This window comes from Trichomycterus rosablanca, chromosome 1 (assembly GCF_030014385.1).
Source record: "Trichomycterus rosablanca isolate fTriRos1 chromosome 1, fTriRos1.hap1, whole genome shotgun sequence".
Taxonomy (NCBI): domain Eukaryota; kingdom Metazoa; phylum Chordata; class Actinopteri; order Siluriformes; family Trichomycteridae; genus Trichomycterus; species Trichomycterus rosablanca.
Genome location: NC_085988.1, coordinates 60,221,839 through 60,238,677, shown reverse-complemented (window position 1 = coordinate 60,238,677; position 16,839 = coordinate 60,221,839). Strand labels below are relative to the sequence as shown.

At 38.0% G+C, this 16,839-nt stretch overlaps 2 non-coding genes across 2 annotated transcripts; both read left to right on the top strand.

Annotated features, from left to right (window-relative positions):
• The first annotated feature begins 10,658 nt into the window (after positions 1 to 10,658).
• Positions 10,659 to 10,799, top strand: LOC134326036 (U4 spliceosomal RNA). Its single transcript, XR_010014464.1, has one exon. It is a non-coding gene; the product is annotated as a U4 spliceosomal RNA (small nuclear RNA).
• A 4,988-nt stretch (positions 10,800 to 15,787) lies between these two features.
• Positions 15,788 to 15,928, top strand: LOC134326037 (U4 spliceosomal RNA). The gene has a single exon (XR_010014465.1). It is a non-coding gene; the product is annotated as a U4 spliceosomal RNA (small nuclear RNA).
• The last annotated feature ends 911 nt before the right edge of the window (positions 15,929 to 16,839 follow it).

Here is a 16,839-nt window from a genome sequence, read left to right as displayed (position 1 = left end):
ACATTGACTGGGCAAGACTGACAAAACTGAGCTGCTGAGGCACGCAAAGAAGCTTCCCTATGTTGTCAAGTAAGTTTGGTGGGTTCATACATGACCTACTGTGTGGAAGTGTGGGGAAACATATAAATCCAACACTAAGCCAATATACATACACTACAGAAGAAAGCTTTAAGAATTATAAATTGCATATTATTATGAGCCAACCAACAAACTTTATTAATTTATAGGCTTTAAAATTAACTAAATAAATTAACTATCTAACTATCCAAAAGCTGTTTGAATTTATAAAGATTTTACAAAAAAGTAAGGACAAATATAATAATATATGATAGAATATACACCAACCAGTCATAACATTATGACCACTGACAGATGAAGTGAAAAACACTGATTATCTCTTAATCACAGCACCCGTTTGTGGGTGGGATATATTAGGCAGCAAGTGAACATTTTATCCTCAAAGTTGATGTGTTAAAAGCAGGAAAAATGGACAAGTGTAAGAATTTGTGCGAGTTTGACAAGGGCCAAATTGTGATGGCTTGTCGACTGGGTCAGAGCATCTCCAAAACTGCAGCTCTTGTGGGGTGTTCCCAGTCTGCAGTTGTCAATATCTATCAAAAGTGGTCCAAGTAAGGAACAGTGGCAAACCGGCGACAGGGTCATGGGCGGCCAAGGCATTGGGTCATGGGTAGCTCAAATTGCTGAAGAAGTTAATGCTGGTTCTGATAGAAAGGTGTCAGAATACACAGTGCATCACAGTTTGTTGCGTATGGGGCTGCATAGCCACAGACCAGTCAGTTAGGAAGGTGGTCATAATGTTATGTCTAATCGGTGTATAATATATAAAACAGTTGTGGTTAGCTAGGATAAACCAGTATCTGTTACTGACTTCTTTTAAAAAATCAGGTTATTGATCTTTTGAGGCTTGCAGACAGGGCTCAGTTTTAGCAAAAGCAGGACCAGGTGACAGCAGCACTAGGTCATCTGTGTAAAGTAAATTTTACATCCCTGAGTTGTAGAGTAAGTTTGGGATGTGACTGCTGTTCCAGCTGCTCTGCTAGCGTTTTGATGTAAATGTTAAATAGAGTTGGACATATGCTTCATCCCTGTTGCACCCCTATTTCTTGAGTAAAAAACTCTGTATTTGACACCATTGTGACTGTATTCCCTACACCACTTTGGTGTGATTTATTATATAGGGTGTGTTCGAAAACCTAGTGAGCTGCCTTGCTGTCTTACTGTCTACATAGGCAGCTGCCTTAGTAGAGAGGATTCTAATAAGTCAATGACTTATAAGGCAGGTTATTCGAACACACTACTTAGACAGCGATTCCATCGGGTTTTGCATTTCGCGTTTAGCAACTTGCCATTAAAACCAATGGATGAGGTAGCATATAACAATATAAAGTCAATATAACATCTCCCTTCATGTACCGACAACGGTTAAATTTCCTGACAAGCCCGAACTTGCTAATAAAAACACTCGGTACAAGTTTATACAACAGGGCCGGCGCTAGGGGGGGGCTGAGGGGGGCATTGCCCCCCCAAATTGTGTCTTTGCCCCCCCAAGCACAATGCAAGCAACGGCTATTTTTAAAATGATCTCTGAACCAATCACAAAAATGCATTTTGTTTTACAGTGTGAAGATATTTCCTTGCTTATTCCTGATTGGCTCTTTGAGTCATATAAAAATCGTCAGACTGCCCCAAACAGTTCAGTTCGGCAGTATATGTTCTGTTAGTGTGAGCGAGAGGCAGGTATACTGGTAAACACTTTTTTTTTACAGAATTAGTATTCTTTTGTTTTCTTTATATTTTAATTTCCCAATAATATAAATATTCTCACTCATTCCTATTTCCACGTTTGAATATTCTCAGTCTGTGTGTAGGTACATTTGTCAGCTTTGACTTAAATTTGTATTAAAGCCTTTCAAGAAATAGAGTTGTTCTATTAGTAATGGCAATTTAATTAAGGGGGCGTATTAAAATGAAATACAATTAGATAATCTTTTTTCTCCATTTACATAATCAACATGTATTTTTTAATCATTGGGTTTTAAGTTTAAGTTCGAAAACATGCATTTTTATTTCTTTACCTCATACATCACTTTAAGCCAGTATCAATAGCTTGGCTGTCATCATTCATGCACAAATCAAGCCTTGAATATATTTCTGGCTTCAAAAACATGACTATCAACATGCCCCCTCATTAGGTTTTACTGCCCCCCCAAGCAAAGCAGTCCAGAACCGGGGCTGTTATACAAGTTAAAAATCAGTAATATTGTTTGAAAATAACTCCATTCGTTTCTCCGCCCCGTCAGAGAGAAGAGAGAAGAGCACCCGACCCGCAATTAATTCTGGGATTGCCTTGATCACTAAGGCAGCGTCCGATGCTCACTCGTTCTTGAGCCAAAATAACATTGAAATATGAAGATACCTCAGAAGTGAGGATTTTAAGGCATCTAGGATTTCGAACAGCCTCCTTCTCGGGAGCGTGCACAGGATGACGTAAAATGCTGCCTATGTAGACAGCACACTAGCTTTTCGAACACACCCATAATCTCTCAGTCTTTTAATAGTCAACAATGTAGATGTTGGTGCATTAGGGTGTGTATGGCAAATGGGGTCAGTGGCACAATAATTTGGTAGAAGGTCAGTATGACCTTCAGGTCAGAAATCTGCTATTTAAAATAATAATAAATGCCCTCCAGAGGTTACTGTAATCACAAAGGCCTCCGGAATTATTCAGGTACATTTTGTCTAAACTTTTATGAATGATAATTATGAGACTTTGGCACCAGATGTCAGGATGTGTAGTAGGAGGTTCAATAAGCACCCTGTTCACAATGGTCAGATAATAAAAATAATAATGAAATGAATATCAAGGTTAACATGATTTATGCTTTCTTCACATTGACTATCTATTTGAAGCCCGTCTGTGTACTGTAGTAGAGTTTACAATCTGACAGTAAATGCACTGAAAGAACTGGAAACCATCTAGTGGCCATTCTATGGAAAATACTGCCATCTTGTGGCTATGGTTAAAATACCCTGTGGGGTTAACGTTAGCTTCTGCAGTATTAGCCTTGGAATGTGCTGGTGCTACCTAGCAGTGAATCCACCATAACCATATGGCCACAGTGGTTCCCATTAAATCCATGGTATGGTAAGCGCCATCGTTAGTAGGATCAATTCTGCAAATGAGAGTGGGCAAAAATGTGAAACACTGCTTACCAGTTATCAAAAGAAGTAGGCTGCACTTATAAAGGTAAGAGTGACACCCAGGTATTTAGTTTATTTAGTTTTTAGTTGTATATCAGTTCATTAATCATTTACTATTAGGGCCAACCTGTCAGTAGAGATATTGAACCAACAACCTTCTGATTACATTAACTGCTGAGCTACCACTACTGTTTTAAATATGCTTTTGTGCTATTGTATTGGTAAAGGCTCCTATCTGAACCTTACCTGCTTTGAAAATGGTCTATTAAGTCATAAATACAACCCCAAATCAGAAAAAGTTGGGACAGCATGGGAAATGCAAATAATAAAAACACAGAGTTACTTACATTTACTTTGACTTTTATTTCATTGCAGACAGGATGAACCTGAGATATTTCATGTTTTGTCTGGTCAACTTTATTTCATTTATTAATAAACATTCATTCCAAAAAATTTGGGACAGTAAAGCATTTACCACTTTGTAATGTTGCCATTTCTTTTCACCACACTTAAAAGACATTTTGGCACCGAGGAGACCAAGTGATTTAGTGTTTCAGCTTTTATTTTGTCCCATTCTTCCTGCAAACACGTCTTAAGATGTGCAACAGTACGGGGTCGTCGTTGTCCCTTTTTAGGTTTCAAAATTCTCCACACATTCTCTACTGGGGACAGATCAGGACTGCAGGCAGGCCGGTCCAGTACCCATAACCTCTTCTTCCACAGCCATGCCTTTGTAATGTGTGCAGCCTGTGGTTTTGCATTGTCTTGTTGAGAAATGCATGGACGTCTCTGGAAAAGACGACGCCTTGAAGGCATCATATGTTGCTCTAGGATCTCAATGTACATCACAGAAGTGTAAATTACCTTTGCATTTTATACTGTCCCAACTTTTTCTGATTTGGGGTTGTACATGTATCGAGAATTATTAATTAAAAAAGCAATAATATTAAGTCTATAATCATTGCATTCGGTAGGTGACTAGTTTTCATTTCATTCAGGATGAATATGAAACAGTGGTGGCCACAGCCAATTAATATGCATGTTGTATTCTAACATGCTTTAAAAAGTACAGATTCAAATCAAGCAATTGTTTGTTTATAGTCTGTTGTTCTTTTCTTTTTCTTTTTTTACCTCGTATAGTGTTGCACACTGTTCTTAGTGTGATTTTAGCAGGACACTGACTACTAGAGAATTAGAATGATTAAATTTCAATTCAATTTGTAAATTCAGCTTGATGAAAGTATTCTTCTGTATTGATCACTGCAGGTTTCACAGGTACGTTTTTCAGATAAAGCACAACATATTCTGTTATTAGGGTCGGCAGAGTGCGTTTGACTATTACAAGAACCTGGTATGTTTTAAAAAAAAAAAAATTATTCTAATTATTGCGTCAATAAGACAAATAGAAACAATCAGATAAAACCTCATAAAACACAATTTGACACTGTCCAAATGTTAACTTTCAATAAAACTGGTGGTTTTAGAGTTCTATACATGTACACTACAGACTGTAGTGCAGATCTTGAATCATTCATAAGTTACACTAGTTGCAATGTTAAAATGTTGTGCTGGTGTATCTAATAACATCCTTCACCTCAGATAGAAACTTATAACTCACAAATTAGAACTATCAGTCAAACCAAACATGGTAAAAGGTTGTCAAAATTTTTTTTTTAAGTTTACAACTAGTTTAAAACAGTTTGTCAGTTACATTTACAAATACAAAGTTATAGTTAAAATGTTGGCCTTAAATGTTTGACCAACTGAGAGTTAGGTTATGACCTTCCTGGAAAAGCTAACTTTTTTTACTACCCAAGTGTAGCCATAAATATGTAAATGTTATTAATTGAATACACTGACAAACAGGAGTTAAGCATTTCCTTAAATACACTGTATTAGGTTTTAACCCCAAGGACAGTTACATCATTAACCCTTTAATGGTCTCACCAAGAAAAAATGTGTAAAGAAATAGTTTCTTTGCATTTCTTAGTTTCACATTTTTTTTATTAGTGCACACAGTATTTTATTTTTTTAACTCATTTCAACCAAAAAGTAGATACAGCCCAAACAAGATTATGTAAATACAGCTTATGTGTACCCAAGTATTTACAACCCCAAATCAGAAAAAAGTTGGGACTGTATGGAAAATGTAAATCAAATAAAAATGCAGTGTTCCTTACATTTACTTTGACTTTTATTTGATTGCAGACTGTTTGAACCCAAGATTTTTCATGTTTTATCTGCTCAACTTCATTTCATTTATTAATAAACATCCATTCCTGCATTTCAGGCCTGCAACACATTCCAAAAGAAAGTTGGGGCGGGGAAATTTAGGGCTAGTAATGAGGTGAAAAAACTAAATAATGATGTGATTCCAAACAGGTGATGTCAACAGGTGATTGTAATCATGGTTTGGTACAGAAGCAGCATCCAGGAAAGGCTGAGTCTTTAATGAGCAAAGATGTCCAGCAGATCTACAGTGCATAATATCAATAAACCATTTAAGGAATCGGGAGGAATTTCAGTGAGTAAAGGTCAAGGGCACAAGCATAAGCTGAACGCCTGTGATCTTTGATCCCTCAGACGGCACTGCATCAAGAACCGCCACACAACTTGCCATATAACCACATGGGTGAGGGATTACTTTGGCAAACCTTTGTCAGGCACTACAATACAGAGTTACACGCACAAATGCCACTTAAAACTTTATGCTTTATGTTCTGTGTAAAACAGAAGCCTTATGTTAACCATGTCCAGAAGCGGCGTTGACTTCTCTGGGCTCGGAGGCATCTAGGCATCACACAGTGGAAACATGTATTGTGGTCAGATAAATCAGCATTCCAGGTCTTTTTTGGGAAAAATAGTGTGTGCTCCGGATCAAAGACAAAAATAACCATCCAGGAACAAGTCCAAAATCCAGGGTCTGTCATGGTATGGGTTTGTGTCAGTGCCCTTGGCAAAGGTCATTTACACTTCTGTGATGGCAGCATTAATGCAGAAAAGTACATTGAGATCTTAGAGCAACATATGCTGCCTTCAAGACGACCCTGTACTGTTGCACATCTTAAGACGTGTTTGCAAGAAAAATGGGACAAAATAAAAGCTGAAACACTAAATCACTTGGTATCCTCGGTGCCAAAATGTCTTTTAAGTGTGGTGAAAAGGAGTGGCAACATAAAGTGGTAAATGCTTTATTGTCCCAACTTTTTTTAGAATGTGTTGCATGTCTGAAATGCAGGAATGGATGTTTATTAATAAATGAAATGAAGTTGAGCAGATAAAACATGAAATATCTCAGGTTCATCCTGTCTGCAATCAAATAAAAGTCAAAGTAAATGTAAGAAACTCTGTGTTTTTATTATTTGCACATAGATGGATGGATGGCTGGGTAGACAGATAGAATCTCTCTCCCCCTCTCTCTCTATCTATATATCTATCCCAGCACATGGGAAAAAATTAGTGGTGTGCGATACTGCAAAATTTGGTATCGATCCGATACCAAGTAAATACAGGGCCAGTATTGCTGATACCGATACCAATACCGATACTTTTTAATAATTAAGGTAACTGCATCAAATTGCTAAATCTGAATGAATTTGCAGGTGTATTACTGTAATACATACATTGTTTTGTAAGTAGCTGCTCTCAGTAGGGTAAATAAATTCAGATGTTTAAAGTAGTCCAATTTCTTGTTTCTATGTGCTTTACTTTCTCACAACGTTATCATCATGGCGTATCACCACAAAACGGCAAACCACATAGTTGTGTTTGCTGGGTGAATAAACTGGTAAATTGTTAATAGTGACCGAATATGTCCTTGTTTATTTAAAATAAAAAGTTGATGCTATTCTGTTTAAGCACAAATCAAAAGAAAAGAGCTCTTAATCACCAAAACACACGGAATAAGAGCCTCACTACGCATGCTCCGATTCATTTGCGCAAAGTGCATAAGGTGCGTCCGTACTTTATTTAAGCAATAGAACACGAGAGGGAGTGTGTTACGGCGAATAACATCACGAGATAACACACGACCTCAAGTGTTCTATTGCTTAAATAAAGTACGGACGCACCTTATGCACTTTGCGCAAATGAATCGGAGCATGCGTAGTGACCAGCTGCTAACTGGTCTATTAAGCTAACTGTTCGCATCACAAACACATTAATGTTCCCTACATAGTGCACTAAATTGTGTATCAGATCGCGGATTTATGTTCCCTACATAGTGCACTAGATTGTGTATCAGATCGCGGATTTATGTTCCCTACATAGTGCACTACATTGTGTATCAGATAACGGATTTAAAACGCGATCGGGAATAAGGTCTGTGTCGCCTGCGTGCGTGTTTGTGTGTATGTATGAAGCTTGTCATTACTGGCAACGCGTCAGCGGAGTAATACAGTTGTGGTGTGAAAAGGCCGTGCTGTTATCACGAATATCAGCACGGTTAGAACGCTTCTCAACCAATCAGATTGTAAGGTCGGAACTAACTGTTGTATAAGTATGTATTAGTTTACACTATTATTTCCATAAAATTTACCCTGTTTCTGTATCTGCAAAGCAAAGTATTCAAAAACTTACTATCTTACAATGCCTACCAATGTACTGATGTCTGTTAGGATTATAACAGCGTGACGGTACCACAACAAAACACAGCAGAGCAGGAGCGAGGTGTGCATGTAAGCAGTGTTGCCAATTTAGTAACTTTGTCGCTATATTTAGCGACTTTTTAGACCCCTCTAGCGACTTTTTTTCAAAAAAGCGACCAGCGACAAATCTAGCGACTTTTTCTGGTGTTATTGGAGACTTTTGGAGACTCGAACGTGAAAACACATTGTTCTGCAGTTACTGTCCTCAACGAGCAGCGGGTCGAGCTGCCGTGAGCCCCTCCCCCGTCCCAAAGCACGGGCGGTCAGTATCACACTCAGTGTTGCCAGATTGGGCGGGTTTCCACCAAAATGAGCGGATTTTGTTGGAAATTGGCAGGGAAAAACACTTTGGCAGGTGGACAAAATTTGGGCTGGTTTGTAATTATTTTGGCAGCTTAAAATATAAATAAAAAAAGCTGTTGCTAAAGCAGGTGGAATATAAATAGGTCTCCCTTCTCCCTACCTTCTCCCACCACATCCAACCCGTTGTCAAAAGTTTGATTGACAGGTTATTCTTTCCAGTCCAAGACACTGTTGCCACGCCCATCAATACACTGATTCATATGTTAGACAAGTGATTTGAGTTTAATATGAAGGTAAGCAAGTCTCGTACATACAACCTCTCATATGTACGAGAGGGCAAACTTTCATTGCTTGCAAGTTTATTTTTATTTACATGCAAAGGGTTGTGTGTTCTAACAAATAATGCATTTTACAAACTTGGTAGGCTACTTTAAAGACTTTAAAGACACAAAATAATGTCCTTTATAATGTATAATTCCTGATCTGTACATTTTAAGATATTAATTTGTAGGTCATGGTGGTTTAACTGGTTTATTATTTGTGAAATGCTAAATCATCTGCTTATCCTGTGTTTTGGGCGTTTTTTCATGCATTTTGGCTGAAAATTACTGTCGCAATCTGGCAACCCTGCCCAGAGTAACTCAGTGTTTTCTTAAAAAACAAAAACAAACCACGAATTAACAGAAGAATGTTCATTTGTAGTTCTAAACATATTTAGGGTGTTTTTACCCACTTTTTGTCTCGCCCACGATGTTATTCCTCTCTTCTACAGCGTCAATTACATGCAAATGGATCATATGCAAATTAGGCGATGACGTCATTTAGCGACTTCTAGCGACTTTTAGGACAGCCAATAGCTACTTTCCTTACTGAGGAGTTGGCAACACTGCATGTAAGATATGAGTGGAGTCGCGTCTGTACACACATGGTCTTTACTTTCTGGTGAAACGGGAGAAACGTGCTTAACGTAGCGTAGAAAAAGTAAAACTAAAGTATCGATCCCATTACACTAGTATCGATCCGATACAAATACCAACGTTGGTATCGATAATATCGATATTTGGATCGATCCGCCCACCACTAGAAAAAATCTGAAAAGAGAACAAAGCAGAGCAACCACGTCTTAAGGTATAGTTAGAGCGCTTATGCGTCCCTGGACAAACAGTGAAATGTTGCTCGTATTAATGTCCCACTATTTACAAGGAAATTACTAAATCTGTACAAAGAACATGCCATTCATTCCAGAACCATTGCAGCATACGCTTTGTACCAAAAGACTACAACTCCTACGGCATTTCTTTACCTCATTTTGAAGCAATAACCCGATTTGAAAATATCACAAGACTTGCACTGGATTAGTGGTGGTAAATTCGGTTCATTTTATGGAGTCATGTGATGCGGTTCACTTGGGTCAGTTGAGTCACTTGTACTGACATTCTGATTGCGATTGGTTTACTGCATGAAAATGCATCCAAATATCACTTGTCTTCCATGCACTCATCTTCTGTAAATAAATCATATTCTCTTAATTCTCTTGGCACCTCACACCTCTTGTTTTTCTAAGTGGAATCTTGATCATGCGGGAGAGGAGGGGTGGACTCGCCTACCAATCAGATGGGTATAATAATGATAATAATAATAGCATGTCCATAAAATCAGCCACATAACGAACACCAGTGTGTTTAACTGCTTGTTTATTGGAATATTTAACTTATTACTTAGATTCACGGACTGGAGTAAAGGCGGTTCAGCCTCACCCGCCTTGTGTACTTCGCAGCAGCCAGACTCGTGATTCCTGATTCAGTACAAAGATTCGAATCATTAACCCGGGTGATTCAGTAACCGCCCAGCTCTAACTGGAAGCAGTGATTGGCTGATGGTACAACGTGACCAAGGAAAGCTTTTATCAGCATACTCTAAACAAAAACTCATTAAATGATGTTAATAAAACTAACACAGAGACCGAGATTATGCGTATTTATTAGGCTTTATTAACGCTGCTGATTTGAAATGAACTATGAAAACAAGACGCTTGGCAACATTAAATTTTACGCCGTTCGGCCGCTAGAGCTGTCTGTGTATTTTTTTAACCAGGCGAAGTGTGCCCTCTGTTAAGTGTATTTTACATGATTTTAACAAAAAGTCCAAGTGAATGTGCGATTTACGTAGCATTATGTTGTAACTGATTATTAAAACTGTTTACCTTATATTTTGTGCTTTATTATTCAAAAAAGATTATAATATGACGTAGTGATGTGTGACGTATATTTTCCCAGCCTGCCTTGCGCTCTGTGTTGTATAACTGTTTTAAGGATTTTGTCTAAATATGGTATATATACAACCTTAATAACTCATGATTATAATGAAGTTATAGTTTGTTAACATGTTAAAGGTGGTTTGTATGAGAAAACAACGCTGTGTAATACCTACCGTTTCGGTGACACTGGTGTGTTACAGGGTGGAGGCTGCTCAGTTGGTTAGCTCGTCAGCTTTGCGCAGTGGCAGTATCGTAGCCGATGAGGTTTATCCGAGGCGCGATTATTGCTAGTTGAAAACTTTACCCAATACCCCGCCTGGACGACTTGAAATATAGTCGGCTATGGCAATTTTTGACGGTCTCTACGGAGACTGATAATATGGTGAACAATAGATCTTGTTTTATAATGATTGTTGTTGCGAGAAATAAGGAGTGTCTAAATCGACATCACTTATGTCCGTGAATCTAAGTACTAAGTTAAATATTTCCAATAAATAAGCAGTTAAACACACTGGTGTTCGTTGTGTGGCTGATTTTATGCACAAGCTATTCTTATTATTATTATCAGTAGTAGTGGTATTGATTAGTAATGCAGCATATTTTCTTGTAAGCAAAACAAGAACAAAATATAGTTATATTATTAAAATGCAAATGCTTACAGGCTACTTTAGGACTGTACCGCTTAAGGAGTATCATAGCCCTTCTCCATGGTAATTTATTGACTGTTTTGGTGCCACTGTGGCTGCCTGACTAGGACAACTTACCATGGCAATTTGTTGTTGACCATCCCCCTTGAACCATTAACCCTCTATTGCATGATTTTTTTTTGTTGCAAAAAAAATTTCTCACAGTAAACACAATGTTTATGCAGTCTAGAGGTAGGGTTTGCTATGACTTTTTTCTGTCTGATGTAGAACAGGTGAAAAGAAAAGTGTTGCATATATGCAACATCATGCAGTTTATGGAGAAGGATACTTTGTTGCACATATGCAACATTATGCAGTTATGGTATACCATACCATGTTGCACATATGCAACAGTTCTCAGTAATGTGCCCTCTAAATTCTTCTAATATAGTTTTATTTTTCCACAGAAGTAAAACACAAGTAACAACTTCTGCCAGCATTTTATTTTGTATGATATTCTATGAAACAATTTCTATCCTTATTCAGACACATGTATTCCTCACACTTTATGCAAGCAACTAAAGAATACCCTTTACAGCTGCCTTGCTTGTTCCTACACCTTCCTCTTTTCTTTCACCATTCTGGATAGTGGCGTACACCATCAGTAATTACATCATTAGGTAAAGCTGAGGCAGCTGTGCTTCTTAACTTTTTTGATGGCAGTAATTGCTGGTCATTATTTGCAGGCCTTCCTTGTTTGACAATTTGTTTCTGTTACTTGTTGTAGCAGAGAGACTGGCCAACTTCCAGCTTGAATTCTAGCAAAGACATCAACTTTTTTTTCCATTTGGATTTTGCTGTTCTTTGCGCCTCATAAGAAACCATGCATTTACAATGCAGACATCCAACAAATGAGGGCAGCACAGTGGCTTGGTGGGTGGCACTGTTGCTTCACAGCAAGAAGGTCCTGAGTTTAATCCCCAGGTGGGGTGGTCCGGGTCCTTTCTGTGTGGAGTTTGCATGTTCTCCCCGTGTCCATGTGGGTTTCCTCCGGGTGCTCTGTTTCCTCCCACAGTCCAAAGACATGCAAGTGAGGTGAATTGAAGATACTAAATTGTCCAGGACTGTGTTTGATATAACCGTGTGTGAACTGATGAATCTTGTGTAATGATTAACTACCGTTTCTCTCACGAATGTAACCAAAGTGTAAAACATGAAGTTAAAATCCTAATAAACAAACAAATCCAACAAATGAGTGAAAAATCTATAGTACCATTTCTTGCTTCTTGAGTGAATCCTATACAGACCAAGAATTGAATCAAGCAGATCCACTCCACCCATATGCTTGTTATATACAGTACATCAACAATTTTAGGGCATTTCACGTGTTTTCTTGTTTCTTCTTCCTGCACCACCCTGTTACTCTCCCTACAGGTTCTGATCCATCCAAGTCTGAGAACAGTTGTATGAGAACCCGCTCACTCAAGCAAGCACATACAGTTTGTAACCTCATTTGCGAGTTTTTTTTTTGGGTTGAGGAATTTTCAAACATTGCTGCCTAATGCTTTCATGCACTGGTCGTACCTTGAAAATTTATCGTTTATTATGTCCCTGCTCACCTATGTTGAGGATATAGGTTGCGGGATAGATTGCAATCAGTCAAAATATTGCCAAAATTTTGAAAATTAATGTATACAGTATGATTGCTTTGATGAAACATGCATAATGTAGCATATTTGCAACAAACGCGTTTGACATTGAATTACCAGAACATGCATGATGTTGCAGATATGATACACAAATATTCTTGAGTAACACAGACACAAAACTCGTCCAATAACTGTGTAACTGAGTACAGATGTTCTCAAACCATTGTCAAATATGGTGTTATTTTTTGTTTTGCGGCACATATTCACGGGCACTCAAAAGAATTAGCTGAACTGGCCAGAAGCACACACTTAACTGAAACATCACGTCCGCAACTTTAGATGCCTGTGAAAAGTTTACGCATGGTCCATCAGACCCCCCCACACACACAGATAGGGGTGGTGATCATGCCGATACACACTGTCACCTGTTTCAGGTTCTCCCGCCAATAGCAGTCATGGGAAAAAATCAGATGTCACTGATGCATATTTGCAACAATATGCAATAAAGGGTTAATATACCCATCTTCTTAGATGGCAGTGGCTGGAACAGGAAGTGGCTTGGGTGTGTGGGGTCAGAGGAAATGTTCCTGGCTTTCCTCAGACATCTTTTATTGTAGATGTAGATGGGCAGTTTTCACCATCCTTTGAAGAGCCTTGTGTTCAGCAGCTGTGATACTGCCGTACCAGACCGTGATGTAGCTTGTCAGGATACTCTCCACAGTGGATCTGTAGAAGTTACAGAGAAGCTGCTGTGGCAGGTTGACTCTCCTCAGCCTTTGAAGAAAGTGGAGACGTTGTTGTGCCTTTTTGACGACATGTGACGTGTTGAATGACCAGGTGAGATCCTCAGCTAGGTGGACGCCGAGGAACTTGCAGTTGCTCACTCTTTCCGCTGTTAATTTTCCACCACTATTTTGGTGTGTGGCTTTATGCATTTTTGATAAACTATTGTTTATGGGAGTTGCAGCAGGTTTGAAACATGTCGTTATATTAGATGATTTATTTGCTAGTAGTAAATTGCGATTTTATTTTAAAATAAAAGTCTGGTTGACATGGGAATATAGTTGACTTGCATCAAATTGTGAATTACACTATATGCGCATTGTTGCATGCATTTCTGCTGACATATACTCAGCGTTTTGTGGCCTCTGCACTATGTTCTACAATTTGTAGACAGATACTTGCTTGTTTACTTGTTTACTATAGTCTAACACAGGGGTGGGCAATTAAATTTTCCAAGGGGCTACATAAGAAACTCTTACTGTTGTGGAGGGCCGGACCAATAGGGTGAACTTCATTCTGCTCAGTATTAAGCGGCCGTACAATGCCCAGGTCTGGTCTAACATCTTGTAGTGTATATGTATACACACACGCATTATACACTTTAACACAATTATTAGGTCTCTTTTTTTGTCTAATCTGAAAAGCCTATAACAAAGATAATAATAAAATAGATTAAATAAAATAAATAAAAGTCAGGTCCAGACAGGTGGACACAGCGCTGAAGTAGCAACAGTTAGAAAGTTGTTAGGACAGAACAGAATTTCTCCCCAAGTTTATATGTAGTTTCACATTCGACCAACCTGAGTATAACATACATGCAACATTGTAAATAAGTGAATGTCGTGTAATGTTGGGACCACCCTGTTTACAATGTAAATTCCACATTGCACGAAAGTTGTGTCCGTCCGTCCGTCCGTCCGTCTATCTATCTATCTTTATACAACAGGTAGTTCCGACCTTACAATCTGATTGGTTGAGAAGCGTTCTAAACGTGCTGATATTCGTGATAACAGCACGGTCTTTTCACACCACAATGGTATTACTCCGCTGACGCGTTGCCATTAACAACAAGCTTCATGCACACAAACGCGCACGCAGGCGACACAGCCTTTTTTTTCCCGGTCGCGTTTTAAATCCGTTATCTGATACACAATCTAGCGCACCGTGTAGGGAACATAACCAATTGTCTAATTCACTATCTAGTGCACTATGTAGGGAACATACTGTATATCCATGATCTGATACACAATCTAGTGCACTATGTAGGGAACATTAATGTGTTTGTAACGCGAACAGTTAGTTAAGCCAGTTAGCAGCTCCTAAGAGTTCTGTTTTCATCCATAGCCTTTGGTGTGTTCGAGAGGTTTTTTTTATTTATTTTTTTCCCTTCGGAGGTTCTCGTCCTCTTCTTCTTGTTCTTACCTCCCTGAAATGAGTTTTTGCAACTTGGGATGTTTGCTTTGTAGTGTTAAACTTTATATTCGTTGTGGAACTACTTTTTGGCGTAAGGTATTGTCAATATTAAAGCATATTTTATATGAAATTCAGGGCTTCTTTGATTTATTTTCTTTCTTTATTTTGTAAAAACTGTTGTATAAAAGCAATAGAACACTCGAGGTCGTGTGTTATCGCGAATAACATCACGTCTGTGATTTGGTCGCAGGCACGAACCGAAGGTGAGTCAGCGGAGTAATACCATTGTGGTGTGAAGAGACCGTGGTTTAGAACGCTTCTCAATCAGATTGTAAGGTCGGAACTACCTGTTGTATAATTAAGCAATAGAACACGAGAGGGAGTGTGTTATTCGCGATAACACACTCCCTCTCGTGTTCTATTGCTTAAATCAAGCATTGACAACGTAATTAACGTGACGTCAATTGTAGCCCTGATTCTTCTCTTTTTCCTCTCGTCCTACACTGGAAGAGAATAAAATAAAAATAAGAACTAGGTTAAGGCATGAGATGGATTAAACGCACTAATGATTACACTCAGATTAATCGAGAAGGTAGAAGGCTACAAACACAATATACAGAGCACGTGACGTAGCCTACGATATAATGCATACTATGTACTATATTCTCACACACAAAGTACGCAAAGTTTTGATAATCTTAATGCGACAATAAATAGTATTCTTTTGCGTTTATCCATTCATATTAATAACTATAGTGTCTGCCGCTAGGTGTCCTTTATTAACATGTTAAAGGTGGTTTGTATGAGAAAACAACGCTGTGTAATACCTACCGTTTCGGTGACACTGGTGTGTTACAGGGTGGAGGCTGCTCAGTTGGTTAGCTCGTCAGCTTTGCGCAGTGGCAGTATCGTAGCCGATGAGGTTTATCCGAGGCGCGATTATTGCTAGTTGAAAACTTTACCCAATACCCCGCCTGGACGACTTGAAATATAGTCGGCTATGGCAATTTTTGATGGTCTCTACGGAGACTGATAATGCGGTTAAATATAGAAGAACATTAATAACTATTTCAATAATGTAATGAAGTTACAGAACTAGTACAGCTTTGTGCATGATTGCCTACTTACATTTGACCCGAGAGCTTACTTTTTATTACATTATTACATTGCATTGCAATAGAACGTTTTCATGTATATATGAGTCATTCTATAATTTGGGGTACATTCCATGTCCAATGATAATAATTATATTTATTCTAACTATTTTCTTTAAAAATGTCATATTTTACCTATTAATGGAAAACATGTTGTAATATCACAAAAACATTATGTGCATCCTATGCTTCATTTAGCTTGAAATTTGTCATGATGTTCCTAAATGAACAGTTTTTGCTGTGTCTGTTTTTTAAGTTGAGGGTGCCTTGGTTTCAGAATAATGAATAAAATCATTAAGGGCAACAACATCTATTTTTTTATTTATTTCAAAAGTTTAAATACTAAAGAAAAATAATATTTTTTAAATTGAGTTTCTCTTTTAAATAATTTAAATATCTTTATTTATTAATGTCCGCAAAAGTTCTGTCAACTATGTTACTAACAGAACTCCACTCAGCAACTCAAAAATGGTTTGTTCTAAAACTATGTGACCAGCATTACATGATATCATTTTTCTCTGTGGAGGGTATATTGAACAAACTGTGGTGAATGTCCTCTTATTTTTTAAAATATTTTATCTATAATAGAACATTGTCAATGAGTATATTAATTGACCGTCAACTATGTTACATACATTGTCATGGTTACAATTTTTTTTATAATTTTAATTAAAATGTATGTTCAAATTAGACATTATTCTGTTCAAGAAATGACATGTGGTCAGCCAGGCAAGGTCTACCACTGAAGTTATGGGTCAAAATAGGGAAATTGTCAACTATGTTACC